This window comes from Puma concolor, chromosome E4, assembly GCF_028749965.1.
Source record: "Puma concolor isolate L17-30 chromosome E4, mPumCon1.1.hap2, whole genome shotgun sequence".
Lineage (NCBI taxonomy): Eukaryota > Metazoa > Chordata > Mammalia > Carnivora > Felidae > Puma > Puma concolor.
Genome location: NC_141683.1, coordinates 54,979,218 through 54,994,612, shown reverse-complemented (window position 1 = coordinate 54,994,612; position 15,395 = coordinate 54,979,218). Strand labels below are relative to the sequence as shown.

Genomic DNA, 15,395 nt, shown 5'->3' with positions numbered 1-15,395 from the left:
ATAAAATACTATAGATTAAATTAATTACTATAGATTAAAAGACTATAGACTAATAAAGTAACACTTTGAGGAAGATGTACAGCTTTGCATGCATACATTAGAAAGAAGTGTTAAAATTAATGATAATAAGCTTCCAAGCTAGGAAGTTAGAAAAAGAACAAGAAGAAAAAAAAGCAAAGAAAGTAGCAGACAAGGGGCGACTGGGTCGCTCAGTCAGTTAAGCGTCCAACTTTGGCTCAGGTCATGATTTCGTGGTCCGTGGTTTCGAGCCCCGCCTTGGGCTCTGTGCTGACAGTCAGAGCCTGGAGCCTGCTTCCGATTCTGTGTCTCCTTTCTCTCTCCTCCCCCGCTCATGCTCTGTCTCTCTCTTCTCAAAAATAAACGTTAAAAAAGAAAGAAAGAAAGAAAGAAAGAAAGAAAGAAGGAAAATAGGAGACGATAAAGATTAGAGCAGAACTGATTGAAACAGAACAGAAAGAAACAAAATAAAGAATCAACAATGCTAAAAGTTCTTTGGAAAGAATAACAGACAAGTTTCTAACAGTACTGCTTAATACTGCAACCATTAGTCATCTGTGGCTATTTAAATTTAAATATAGATGAATTGAAGTTAAATACCATTAATGTAGTTCCTCATTATGCTAGCTTCAAGGGCTCAATAGCCACATCTGGCTAGTGGCTACCTCATTGGACAGAGCAGAAAAGAGCATTCTCCCCTCACTGAAAGTGTTCTTGGATAGCTTTGCTCAAACAAGTCAGATCATAAAAAAAGAGGAGGCCTATACAAGGTCCCTGCCCTCAGGAAATGTTTGGCCTCATGAGAGAAAAAGACAAATTACACAGGCAACTACAACATGATAGAATTATTCTCATGCACTCCGATGATACTGAGAAGTAAAAGGTTCTATGCAACCACATAGGAGGAACATCTAGCCCAAGTCTGCATCACCCTAGAGGGTTTCTCAGAGGAAGATATTTTTTTAAGGTAAGTATGAGGTAGCCAGAGAGCTAGGAAGAGAATGTACTTGGCTAGAAGCCCTGACCCCTCGGAGACAAAAGGTGACGGTATCGAGTACATCTATCCATCACGACCTAGATGTCTAACACTGTAAATTTCAATTTCACCCAACAAATATTGACTAGAGTCCTGATGCAGAGAAGGCATCTGTTCTCATTGGGGTAAGAGAGTGTGAGAAAGAGCCATACTTTCGAGGAGCTCACAACACAGTGGGGAGGTAGACCTTAAAGACAAAAAATCATGCAGAGATTGCATAGTATCCCTATCAGCTTTAGAAGCCACCTAAGCCATACACTAGTGATCATTTACTCTAAGGTATATAAGATATGGTGGGTTTTTTAACTGACAGAAGAGAAGACTGGAAGAGAATTTAGGGAGAAGTAGGGAGAAAGAAGAAGGAAAGAACAGAGGCTTGGCAAGGATCTTGACAGCATGGATACACTGCTAAGCACATATCTCCCTACCATATTAATGGAGGTGGGTAGGCAGGAAGAAAAAGGCACTTATTAGCAGCTTGCTATATCCTCCTGATCACCTTTATCCATTGCCAGCCATGCTCCCCCTGCCCTGCATGGAGAAGACTGTGCTTGCCAAGATCTAGGTACAGCAAGGAGGATGGTGTGGATGGACAGAAAACATCGAGAGACAGAGTCACATGTAAGAAGCCAATATCCTCTTACCCTCAGCACTGCCTCTTAATGGGCCACAGAGCCCTGGGTTGATGGCACCCAGAAAAGCAAAATAGATATTGCTATTTTTCTTCCTTCTCGGAAAACTGGAAGACGATCTACACTTTCCAAAGTTCAGTTAATTCAGGAACAAATACATATTGACACTTCTGTGTTCCAAACTCTAGAGAATCAATGATGAACAAGAGGGTTTTTTTGTTTTGTTTTGTTTTGTTTTGTTAATTATTGCATGGGGGCTTGTAGAAGAGAAAGATACAAAAAACACAAGGGAAAGTACATGGTGCCATTAGAGTACATAGGAAGGGTACCCAGTCTACCCTTGGGTGGTGGTGGGGTTGGGGATCATGGCAGGCTTCCATGAGAAAGATGGTTCCATCTAATGATATACCATCTAATGATATGTGACACTTGGTTTCCTTTAAACCCCAGGGCAGAGGTTCAGGGGTTAAGGGAGGAGATATCTGGCTACACAGGAAAAAGAGCAGTGGTATGGAGGCCAGCTCTACTACAACCCAAGTAAAGTCAGCTTTCCCAGTCATTGGTGTGGTCTCCTTCTAGGGCACCTTATGGATAAAAACAAACATGTTGTTTCCAAGGCCAGGGTTCAGTACCAGGTTAATCTAATCCCTAAGTCTTGAAATAACAGGAAGCACAAAGCAGACCTGACCCAAACTGGCCCTGCTGCTTTGTTGAAAGCCAATCACCTGCTGCTTTGCTAGCCAATCACCAGCTCCCAGAGCTGGAGGCCATGCCAGAAAAAATGTGGGTCCCAGGAGCAAGGTGTTGAAGTTGAAGGCAGAATTCATCCACATCTATCCCCAGACAGGAGGTTGCAAAAGGGAATTCTGAAATATGAAATATGTAATGCAACCAACGCTGGCATCTTAACCAGATGGGAGGGAGATGGAGGGATGGATGCATGGATGCATGGATGTGTGGATGGATGATTAGAAGAAAGAGTAGAGGGAAGAGCAGAATGTGCAGCAGAAAGCCTCTGGGGTAGAAGGGAAAACTAGTGTCATGTGGCCAACCAGTCGGGAAATGCCTCTGGTTAGAAATAAGCCAACTACACCTCCCTGGAGTTGACCACATGACATTTTTCTCTAGTTTTCGGCCAAAACCAAGTTTGTGCCATCAGTGCTGAAAGGCTTAAAATTCAAAGGAAACATTTCCACCGCTGCGGGTAGTGTCTGGGGAAGTCCGTGTTAGTTAGCTCTACCCTGACCTGAAGGATGATCACTTACTTTCAGGACAGGGACTAAGAGAGGGTTGTCACCAGGAAAGATTAAAAATGAGACCAAAGCAACCACGACCACAACAAAAAGAGAGAGAGAGAGAGAGAGATAAAGAGAGACTTAGAAAATGAACACCTACTTGCTTTCGGATGAACAAGTTGAGTCAAAGTGGTGTTGAGGTGATAGATCCTATATTGTATGTAGCCAAGAACCCCCCAGAACTAAACAAATACAGTGGTTTTCCTATCCCCCAAAAAATATGATTGTTGCAGCCTCTACTGGTGGGGAGAAGGTGAGAAACACATTCTAAAATGCATAAAGATTTACTTAATGTATATAATTCAATTGACTGTTTTGTCTTGTCTCTTTTGTGTTTTGTTCTATTTTGTTTTGAATTTACTTCTGTTGAGCCAGCCTGAGTTGCAGTGGTGAAGCAGCAAGAGATGGTTTTCTTACTTCAGGAAAATGCCACCTTTCTTCCTCACCCCTTCCCTTTGCAGTCGCCTCCCACCCCCCGCCCGTTCCTCTCTGTCTGTACATCTGCACTGCCCTCAGCAGGGCTCCTCATGCCAAGGCTTTGACAAGCATCCTTTGTATTATTGTGCACTACAGCCCTGTGGAGGGGTCAGCCAAAGTATCATTTTTGCCATTTTACAGATGCGAACACTGAGAACAAAGAAGTATAATGACTTGTGCTGTAGTAAATGGCAGAGTTCTAATAAGAACCCAGGCCTTTCAACCCAAGTCTCAGACTTTCTTCAAGCAGATCATACTGGATAAGTGAAGTTAATTATATGTCAAACCAAATTTGTGCTCACACAAATTTGTATGAGCTATATCATGGGTAGCTATATCACGGATCCCTAAAAGTAATGCTTCTGAACTAACAGCTATGCTTGATACATCCTCAGTTGGTTAAAATATTCCTCTTACATATATGACATCAAAAACACGAGTCACTTAGAGAAATGGCTGGACTATAATGTCTCTTATTTAAGAATATTTTTTAGTGGTGCCTGGGTGGCTCAGTCACTTAAGCGTCCAACTCTTGGTTGTGGCTCAGGTCATGATCTCACAGCTTCATGGGTTTAAGCCCCATGTTGGGTTCTGCCGCTGGCAGTGTGGAGCCTGCTTGGGATTCTCTCTCCCTCTCTCTCTGCCCGTCCCGCACCTGCACTCTCTCTGTCTCTCTCAAAATAAATAAATAAACTTAAAAAAAAAATAATATTTTTTGAGTACTGTAGTGGATGCTATGGCATTACCACCCAGATCCCTGCATCCAGAATTAAATAAAGCACACTCATTATTCCCTTAGCTTTGGAGAGTTTGGGCAGCAGCTGACAACTCTAGGTGAGTTATTTCCTGGGAACTGCTTTCTGGCCCGTGAAAGCTGCCTTTCTTGAGGCTTCCACTGGGAGAGCCAACCTTCATCCAATGACTAGCAGATGAGTAATGAAAGCCCACTTCCTTTGCCTCAAGAGGGGAGGGTTCTGAAGGGGTCACTCCAGCTTTAGAGTTACCCAAGGTATTGATGGGATCTCATGAGGTTTTCCATTTCAACTCTTTCCTCTGCCCATCTTACTGCCTTCATTCCCTCTCAGGTGTGAGAATATCCCCGCACACAAATCCCTGTCTCATGTAGATGTTTTCCTGTGGAATTCTATCAAAGACAAGCACAGTTAGATAGGCACTGTAAGCTGCCTTTAAAGAAGTTGGCCTGGTGGGGGAGGCAAAGAAGCAAAGGAGTAATCACAGTATAGGATGGTATGTCTACAGTGGAGCTATAAACCCCACGGGGGAGCTGGGATGGCAGGGTGTAAATTCCAGTCACAGAAAATAGTGTATCCCTTGATAGTCTTTTGTTATAAAATGTAGATGTCCTTGGTTCCTTTCTCATAACACTGATTTCAGTGGCCAAGAAGGCTATGATGATCCATTTGGGTATGAGAAGAAAAGGCCAAAGGACTAGCTCAACCAAGATTGTGACGTTTACATTTCAGAGAAATGAGGATTTTTTTTTCTGCCCTTTTCCTTGAGATATCTTTCTACTGGTTTAGGATAGCCTAACTTCTAAAATTCAACATGTTTTATCTAAAGATTTGCAGCAGGTAATTCATAAATGTTTTTTGTAGTGACTGATTTGTAACCCTGAGATTAAGGCTTTTTCTGGGAATGCTGCAAAACAGTGACTTTGCAGAAATAATCAAATGTGTAATCATGAATGTAGAGTTCCTCTGCTCCTCGATCTATAATGACTAGATAAATTAGAATTCCAGAATGCCCCTGTAGTGGATGTGTGTGGAGCATGATGGATGGGGGGTACAGTGTCAGGGCTCAGGGGCTCCTCAACTCCAAGGACTAAGTGATATCTAAACCCATCCTCAAATGGCCTCGCATGGCTAAAATTACTTTGGGGCTGGCTTCTCCAATCTCTGGAAGCCATGTTTTATTAACTTAATCCCTAGGCTCTATTGGTTGGTTGATAGCTGTTCATTATAATCCCCCAACTCCTCCAGAATAGATAATGATATATAGGTAGATGATGATGATGAGATGATAGATAGATAGATAGATAAAATAAAAGCTGAAGTTGATCTTTAAAGCAGCCCCTGGGGAAGACCAAGCAGCCCCAGAGTCCTTTCTCTTTAGCCCACCCATATTGGGGGTTTCTCCAGCCAGGAACTTCCTATGAGGAAGAGGAGGAGAAAAGACTATCAGAGGCCGAAATCCTCAGTCATTCAGAGAAGGCATGAAAGATAGTATCGGCCACTGGTGTTTAGATTGCACTTTATCAGCCCTTAGAGAATCTCAAAGGTCCCTGGGACACTTTGTCATCATGGAGGGATTTTCTTAAGGTAGGGGTTTCCCCAAGAGTCTCTGACAAGTTTCCCTGTCTGTAGTTGCCCAGAGCCCTCTGTCTCACTGTCCAAATGACCGGATTTTGTTGATCATCGGATGTGTGATGCTACGCATATTAACTGAAATATAAATAACTGGAATTTTTTTCTACCCTTTGCTTTCTTTTGGGGTGGAGATAAGTTTGCTGCAACCTTCAAAGTGAAAAAAAGTAACATAAATTCCAGTGTCCTGGGACAAGTAAACTGTCAATCCAAACTGTTATAATTGTCACAACCAGTCTCTAAAATATTTTTACTATTAATCTATCCTATTTAAGGAGAGGCAGCATGGTATATTGGAGGAGTATATCTGACTTCAAATCCCAGGTCTACCAGTTAGGGTTAATGTCACATTGAGCAAGTTACTTGGGCCCCTAAGCCTCAGGTGTGTCTATCAGTAAAGTGGGCGTTCTAACGACTATGTCATTGCAGTTCTTATGAAGAGGAAAGGAATTGTTAGTGAAACACAGGACTTGTGTGCTTACCAAATGGTAGCCATTCTTTTGTATTTTTTTTTTAATATTAAACATGCGATGCTAGTTTCTGCTGTGCTTCTGGGTTGTTTTTTTTTTTTTATGTTTATTTATTTTGAGAGAGAGAAAAAGTATGAGCGGGGGAGGAGCAGAGAGAAAGAGAGAGAGAGAGAGAGAGAGAGAATCCCCAGCAGTCTCCCCCTCAGCATGGAGCCCGATGAGAGGCTTGATCTCACAATCTTGAGATCATAACCTGAGCCGAAATCAAGCATCAGACACTTAACCAACTGAGCCACCCAGGCGCCCCTCATGACCATTCTTGGTATAGTTTTACCCACTATAAATACTCACTACAAAAGTTCACTGTCATTAAAGACGAAAAAAGAGTTTCATTTAATATCTTGATGCCTAAGTATCTTTATGCATAAAAAAAATACTATAGGACTGGCTGAATTCTGCGGTTTCTTTCAACTCAGACTTTCTACAGTTCAGTTATAACTAACATGAATGAAACAGATAGAGAAACCATTATTTTTTAAAGTTTCTTTTTTTTAATATTTTATTTATTTTTGAGAGAGAGAGCAAGCACAAGCGGGGGCAGGGGCAGAGAGAGAGAGGAACAGAGGATCTGAAGCAGGCCCCTTGCTGACAGCAGAGAACCTGATGCCAGGCTTGAACCTGCGAGCTGCGAGGTCTTTACCCGAGCTGAAGTTAAACACTTAATCGACTGAGCCACCCAGGCACCCGAAACTATTATTTTTATATAGAACTTTAACAAATGTGTTCGATAGAAAATTAGATGAATCAGAACACCACATTTCCTAGCATTTTGACTAATTAAAATGTGACAGTTGTTTTTAAAGCATTTCAGATTAAAAGGAATAACAAGAACATTCAAGAGTCTATAACATAAAATTCCATTCCCTGTACCACAAATGTCAGTATAGCCCTTACCTGAAAAAACCGGGTAGTAATGTAATTAATTCTTTGAATTGTTGTGATGATTCAGGTTTTAAAGAAATGCAAATCATTAAGCCTAATCGCCTGGCACATAATAAGAGCAAAACAAGAGCAGCTATTTGTATTAGCTGTTATAACAAAAGCATTTCCAAACACTCCTGGATCTCTGCAGGAATGGCTCCTCCACTCACTGATTCATTCATTCAACCAATATCTACTGAACACACGTTGTTTACAAGGCACTGGTCTAGTCACTGGCAATGGGGACGCGAGGGTGAAGAGAGGGCTGTCTCTGAGCCCATCTCCTTTGAGAATCTTTCTCTGACCACTTGAGCCTGGGTCACACCCCATCCAACACACCACCCTGTCACCCCTGCAGGTCACTACGATTTGATTCAGAAGTGCTTATCACTACCCAAAATTATCTTTTTCATGTATTTGTTGACTCACTTGTTTTCAGTTCGCTCACTCCAGCCCAACCCCCCCAGGACACACATTCCACGGAGGCAGGAACTATGTCTTCTCACTTACCACTGTATTCCCTGCACAGTACAGGCTTAGGCTGACTCAGGGCTCACATAATTCAACCTCACTTTCATAGCAAAATTCCAGAGAAGAAAATCATCAGAACAATTCATTTGCTTTTCTTTGTTGGTTATGTTGATGTGTGGAATTAATGAAAGAAAAGCTGAAAAGAGGTGAAATCATTTAATTCACAGAAGCAAACACCCATGAACAATGGCCTTCAATTATCCGGAAGTCTGGGTTCTAATGCTGTGAGACTGTGTGCAACACAGCCTCCCCAACCACATCCTGATCTATAAAATAGAAAGGACGGTGTCCTCTCTGACAAACCCACTTGTAGAGCCATCATGAGGCAAAAACATACAAATACACAAATGTAGCTGCCATTCAGACCCTATTCCTTACCACATTCTTCACACGCATCTGCCCAGCTGGGTCTTACAAAAGCGAGCCTTTGAAGTACAGAAGAGCAGGGATCATTTTCATTCTGTTTTCCAGAAAAGGATACTGATACGTACAGAGTTCTTCGGACTGTGGTAAGAAAAGAGCAAGGAGAGAAGGGGAAAGAGGAAGCGAAGGGTCAAGCAGCATATTTGCAAGATGCTACTGTTCATCCACGCTCACTTTCATCATTTCCTGTGACCCTCTCAGCCACCCTCGTCCCACTTTATAAATGAGGAAACTGAAGTCCAGAGAGTTTAAGGGAATGGCTTTCCCACAGGGAGCCTACTGGTAAATGGAGACAACAGGCTCCACCCATTTCAAACCCCACACTCTTCATTTTCACCCTGTTGCTTCCAAGAAATGATCAAGGGCAAGAAATTTGGGAGGAGACAAACATGCTATGAAAAAGAAAATTTTTAATCACTCAATCATTTTTTAAATAAAGGAGAATTATCAACTCTTTATTTTTTTTCCCAGTTGAACTCTGGGGGGAAATGTATGTGGAGCAACATGAGGTTCGCCACGGGGAAGACTTTAATAACAGATACAGTGTTTTCGTCACTAATGAGCTAATGAAAGATACCTTTGGAATAGGGTTCCAAGATGTGTGTAAACCCTGACACCAGGGCGCCTGGATGGCTTAGTTGGTTGAGTGTCCAACTTCAGCTCAGGTCAGGATCTCGCAGTTTGTGGGTTCCAGCCCCGCGTCGGGCTCTGTGCTGACAGCTCAGAGCCTGGAGCCTGCTTCGGATTCTGTGTCTCCCTCTCTCTGCCCCTCCCCTGCTCACGCTCTGTCTCTTTCTCTCAAAAATAAATAAACATACATACATAAAAATTCTGACATCAAACCTTTCATCATTCTAGGAGGATTTGAATGAGAGTCTATGTGAAGACAAAGATGTTAACTTAAAGTTTCTAGTTGTGATCCTTGATCTTTATAAAACAGAACTGTCTTTTTAAATTATAAAAGGATACATTTTTACACACTTTTAAAAATTCAGAAGTGAATAATATAGACAGTACCCCCACAAACTCGCCTCATAATCCAGAGACAATCATCCTTAACAGCTTGACATAGTTACTGTCTACACTGTATTTGTTTATGCATGCATAAACTTTTACCTGCTTGTGACCATTCTGTACATACTGTTCTCTAACCATTTTTTCTCACTCTTTATGATAGACAGTGTCTCAAGTCAATAAGATAGATCTACCTTTTTCTTTTCAATAGCTATGTAGTGGATATACCATAAGTATTATTTCCTTTGTCTTTGTTTAGGAATTAAATACAATCTTTTCAGAGACGGAACATATTGTTCCACCAGTTTTTTTTTTTTTTTTCATTCTCCTGTCCAGTTTGAAGTTCCCACACAGTTTTAGTAGGTCCTAGTATATAGGTGTGAAAACAGTCATTTCTTTCTTTCCCGGAAGCTTTGGCCACTTGGTCCACTAATTCCGTGTATGTAAGAAATATTGACAAAAAAAATAAGCATTCATTTCTAGAACAAAAAAGTCTTCAGGTAAAGGTTACGGAGTCTTCTGCTTCATACAGAACTTGTGAAAAATAAAATCTTTATTGCCTGAGGCTCAAAGTCAATATCCCATGGCCGGAGAAGTGACCACAATCTCACATCGTGGAAGTACTTAGAATGCTTATAAACCACGTAAAGGACTTTGGACTTCACCCTGGATGCAGTGGGAGTTGGTGGGATATGGATGTGTTCTTTAACTGGAGGACAGCATGATCAGATAAATGATATAGAAAGATCTCATGGGCTGAAGATAATGGTTTAAAATGAGGAGAACCCAAGAGTGAAAAGACCCAGTTGCTCATGAATGAAAAGTTTCTTTTAAAGATTTAAGTATTATACTTTATTAATACTTTATTTTTCTAAAGCTACTGCTCTATATACTTTATTAAGGTATTAAGTATTGTTGGGGAAAATTGACTCTAAGCCTGGGTATAATCACTGCTGACAGAACTATAAATACAAACTCTGACCTTACCTTCTAAAATGTCCCTTGCCCTTGGTAAATTGCCAAAGAACTGACTTTCACTTCCAAGCTTCTATTCCTTACCACATGAACCTCTCTCTCTAGAGGGCTACTCAAGTCCTCCCGACATGGGAGCTACTCCCTCCACAGCAAGAGAGAGGGCAAGGAGGAAGCCTAATTAGCCTTATGACCTAATCTCAGAAGTCACACAATGTCACATCCACCACATGTATTTCATTAGAAGTAAGTCATTTAGTCCAAATCACACTTAAGGGGAGAGGAACTAAGTATCATCTCTTGAAGAGGGGAGGGTCAGAGACTTCATTGACATTTTAAAACCACCACAGGAATCCAGTTTCAAATCCAGACGGATGCCCATGAGAACCAGAGCCTGAGGGGACTGTGAGACATAATTCTCCAGGAATTGATGAAAGCAAAAGGAAATTCTTCGGACTTCTACAGACCTTAGAAGTGGGTGGTTTAGTTTATCTAGACAGCTGAGGCGTGGGGAGGCCAGATGATATTTTAGTAATACTATGAACCTCCACATATTATCAGCTCTGTTAATGAGAGCATAACATCTAACTCTTTCCTGACATTCCTCGTGAACTATGAGAACATCTCAAGTATTTCATCATTTCTATGTATTCCAAATTTTAACTCCAACCAAGAAAATTTAGCATGTACATTAGTGTTCAGGGAGTGTGTTCTTCTCTTCTGGAGCAGGATTAGACATATTTCATTTGGAGAATGTGAACCTTAAAACAAGCCTTCAAGTACCTGGATACTCTTTTCTGTTCAGGCTTCTGTGAAAGACAACTTTAACGCATGTGTGCTTATGTGCTAGAAATTAGATTGAGAAATTACATTCTTAAACCAGGTTATTGAGCCAGTCGGACACTGTAGGGTACAGGCAGGAATAAACTTTACTTTTTATCACCACTGTCCCCCTTTGAATCCTGTATAATTAATTCATTTACCCTCCCTTAAATGAAATCTCAAGCAGACCTCATAGTTTTTCCAATCACTCTCAAACAGTAAAATACTACTATATTTTATCTGGCCTAAAATGAGCATACCTTTCCATTTTAACATCTCATCTCTGAGTCTTAATGTCATCGTATAATCACAATTGGAGGGGTTGTTTTTTTTCCTTTCTTAGTTGTATATAAAATAATGGAGCATCGTATCATCAATAGCATCTTAGAGTCAATGAAACATAGTATCTCTTTTTCTACTCTTAAAAAAATCTAAGTATAGTAACCAAAATTCTATTCTCATCAAATTTAAAACTTCTTCCTTCTGGGGGCTCTGGCCTACTGCAGGCTTGGAAGCTGGTAATGAAAAACAAAATGGGGGTGCTTAGATTCGTATCTACCTCTTATTCTACTGTCTCCTTCACTCCCTAGCTGAGGCCTTGGGACCTCTCAGGGATTGGAATAAAGTGAGTCAAAAGAAGTCAGGGTAAATAAAAGTACAGTTACAGTACAGCTAGTTATACTCTGGCAGAGATAACCTCTCTGTGAGGGATGTTCTAAATGTCAATTCTTTCTTTCTTGGAGTGGTTTTGTGGCTTTTTCAGAGACAACTTCCATCACTGGAAATCTCTCGCCTACGGTTCCTTTGACGTACACCATGCCTCCTCCAGCTGGCCACTTACAACTTCCTCTTTAGCCACTGGTTTCTTATAGCCCACCCCTCCGTTGGGTCAGTCCCTTTGTGTGGAGTCCCATTCGGAACAACCCAGTAGGATTCCCTCCTGTGGGGCCTCACGGGTTCATGGGGAGTTCAAGCATCCCTTGTCACACCAGCCGCTAGAAGTTGTGGTGGATTCCCGCAGGGCCACCTTCCCTTGTTCTGCTACAAGTCAGTGGAGCTCAGGCCAGTGACTCTCACCTTTAGACTCTGTGGTTGTGGGTCAGCTGCTAGTCCCTGCATCCCTCCCACTTGAAGGAACACATGAAAACCCTCCAGATGGTCTCCATGAAGCATCCTCACTGGGTCTGAGGACACCATCTTATTACTTGCCGCTTGGAATGGTCAGTCTTGAGCAACCTGACTTCTGTTTTATATTTCATCAACTTTGAGACAAACACACTCACACATAAAATGCTAAGTAAATCAAATTTTGTTTATTAAATCAATTCATGGACTACTTTTTCAAAAAAAAAAGTTGAGAAATTCTTTGTCATAAAAAATATGAGTAAGGTGAGATATAGTAACTATTTACTTTATGCTAGGTCAAATTATATACTGTTGAGGTATTGAGGACAAAACCTCAACAATGTGGTTATGTCTGCTAAGACTGCATAACCTAAATCTAATCATGAGGAAATGGCAGATAAAGACTCCAAATACAGAAATCAAATCAAATTATCAACTTTCATACTGACAAAGATGCTAATGCCTGCTAGTACCTCACTCCTGAATTAATCAGACTTCACACCGGTTTCCCCCCCCCCCCCCCCGCCCAGTTCTGTGCATAAACCATAGGCCTCTTAATTCAGGGGACAATGTCTCCCCTAGGAGAAAAGGACCCTAAAATACATGCAGGGCTCTGGGGTAGGCAGATCTAAAAGAGAAAAGAACCCAGAAAGGGCTGAAATACACATCCTCACAAGGCCCCCAGCAAAATTACAAAGATGAGCTTTGTAGATAGTTCCCCTTCCTAGGGGGGGGGGAATCTAGACCCTCAGGCACAGGGCTTGAAGACTCGACAACATCTTAGCTGGAATTAACACTTTCCTGCAGGTGAGATATACTCCAGGTAAGCCTAGCTTTCTTCCAAGGCACAAGTCCTGAAAGTTAGCTCAGGAATTAAAAAAATATTAATAATAAAGAAAGAAATTCCTTTTTTTTTTAATGTTTATTTTTGGGAGACAGAGATAGACAGATTGTGAGTGGGGGAGGGGCAGAGAGAGGAGACACAGAATCCAAAGCAGGCTCCAGGCTCTGAGCTGTCAGCACAGAGCCTGACACAGGGCTGGTACTTATGAACCATGAGTTTCAGCCCCCAATCACCAGCACAGAGAGTCAGCCTGTGTAAGTGGTACCCCTTCATGATCAATTCTTTCTCTCAATCTCAATCTCACTGAAGCTTTGAGTAGGACAGATTTTAGGGTGGAAATTCCCTTCCTTTTCTACCACATGGTTGAAAATTCTACTTTGATGGCCCGTGCAGGGATTCTGTGAAGAAGAGAAAGTGGATCCCTCTACGTGAGGGAGCTGAATACTTTAGCGGTATCCGTTTGCTGTCCATTATACAGGTTTTTTTTTCCTTCTGGTTTATCATTTGCCTTCAATTTTTTTGACATTGGCCGAAAGAGAACTTTTTATGACTTTTATGTACAGAAAACTCAACAGCGTCCACTTAGCCCAATTTGGTGACCAGTCTTTAGCCTTTGCCTTCTCCGACTTGGCAATGCGAGCTACTGACTTTGGACCCTGATGTTGCCTCCCCAGTGACAGGCTATCTCATCATATCTGTCATTGTCACTGGCCCTGCTGGCTTCCACCAGCTTAGCCAGAACCCCTTTGTCTTCTGAGTTAATTTGTGTGAAGGTGACAGTGGTGCAGGTCTTCCAGTGAACCAGATGCCCCAGCCTAGTCTTCCCCTGTATGATGCCACAGGGAACCCCCATATTACGACACAGGGCAAGCAGGAAGACAGCCAGCTCAATGGGATCCACACCATATGCAATCACCACCAGCTGAGCCTTCTTGTTTTCCATCAAGGTGGTGACAGCGTTAACCACAGCTTGAAGGGCAGGAGGCGTCTTAGTGGGGACATCCCCTTTGCTGGCAGCTTTCTTCTCAGCCCAGGCCAACGATCTCTGCTTCTTCTCTTCCTTTGTCTCTGGTCTCTTCCTGTGGGCCAGCTTAAGCAGCTGAGAGATGTTTGGTGGTCCAAGAACTGGGTGAACTGGTTAATCTGGGAGGCAGACACTGATAGAGAATAGCCCTTTGCCACTGCAGCCAGAGGTAGTTGGGCCATTTGACAGAGCAAGTAAGGTCCCTTTTGGGCTGGATGTCCTGTCTAATGCCAAAATTCTTGGGCCTTTTCTCAAACAGGGGATTGACCACCTTCTTGGCCTCCTGCTTCTTCACAACAGCAGGGGCCAGGGCCACCTTCTTCCCCTTAGCCTTCTTTCCTTTTGGCATCTTCAATGGGCGGAGGAGAGAGCCATTGCCTTCAATTTTATGTGATTTCCTAAATACAGATATTTTGAATACTTAGCATGTTAATAGAAAATTCAAAGACAATAAGGAATTCATTAGGAACACAAGATAAAACCTTTTAACATTTTTAGTTATTAGCAACTCACTCATTCATCGGAAAATTGAGTTTTGTTTTCAACTATGTGTGTACCATGCCCACTTTACTTCAGAATAACTTTGGAACATCAGATCTCATACAAAAATACCTCTAATTTTGTGTCTCTGAAGCAGTAACACGTTCATTGAGACAGCATATTTTAGCATCTCTCTCATAGATCTTAAGTTTTCTAAGAAGGTACAAGACTGATCTGATTTTCAAGACATTATCTCACTTTTGATCTTCTCTGGGTTTTTCTTTCTTTTAAAAGACCATAGTTCCTTTAGATAATCTCTCCTAGAATTCAGCACATTTTTATAGACTATCAATACTTCTCTTGAAAACTTGTCAATTTTCATTAATCACAGAAAGCATATCTTTTCTCTTCACATATTACACACACTTTTTAGCGTGGAAGCTAAATGTCCTTATTCTGAACTATCTGGTCATTCAGGTTTACGTGTATCTGTAGTATGTAAATAGCAATATTTGGATTTTGCGTTTGAAGGCCAGCCTAAGAGTCTTAGTCTTATAATAGGGACATTTGGAGCACTCAAATTAATTATTCTAAGCAATATGCTTAGTATACTACTATCATCTTGTATGCTATTTTTTTTTTAATTTTTTTTTTCAACGTTTATTTATTTTTGGGACAGAGAGAGACAGAGCATGAACGGGCGAGGGGCAGAGAGAGAGGGAGACACAGAATCGGAAACAGGCTCCAGGCTCTGAGCCATCAGCCCAGAGCCCGACGCGGGGCTCGAACTCACGGACCGTGAGATCGTGACCTGGCTGAAGTCGGACGCTTAACCGACTGTGCCACCCAGGCGCCCCATCTTGTATG

At 41.8% G+C, this 15,395-nt stretch overlaps 1 protein-coding gene and 1 pseudogene across 2 annotated transcripts in view; both read right to left on the bottom strand.

Moving 5' to 3' along the window:
* The window catches only part of TNFSF4 (TNF superfamily member 4), a 189,229-nt gene that overhangs the window by 83,156 nt on the left and 90,678 nt on the right, over nucleotides 1–15,395 (bottom strand). The window lies entirely within an intron of this gene.
* The window catches only part of LOC112863089 (large ribosomal subunit protein eL8 pseudogene), a 93,358-nt pseudogene continuing 90,675 nt past the window's right edge, over nucleotides 12,713–15,395 (bottom strand). Inside the window, exon 2 of the transcript XR_015245841.1 lies at nucleotides 12,713–14,446. The product of XR_015245841.1 is annotated as a large ribosomal subunit protein eL8 pseudogene (transcript). The remainder of the gene's footprint in view (nucleotides 14,447–15,395) is intronic.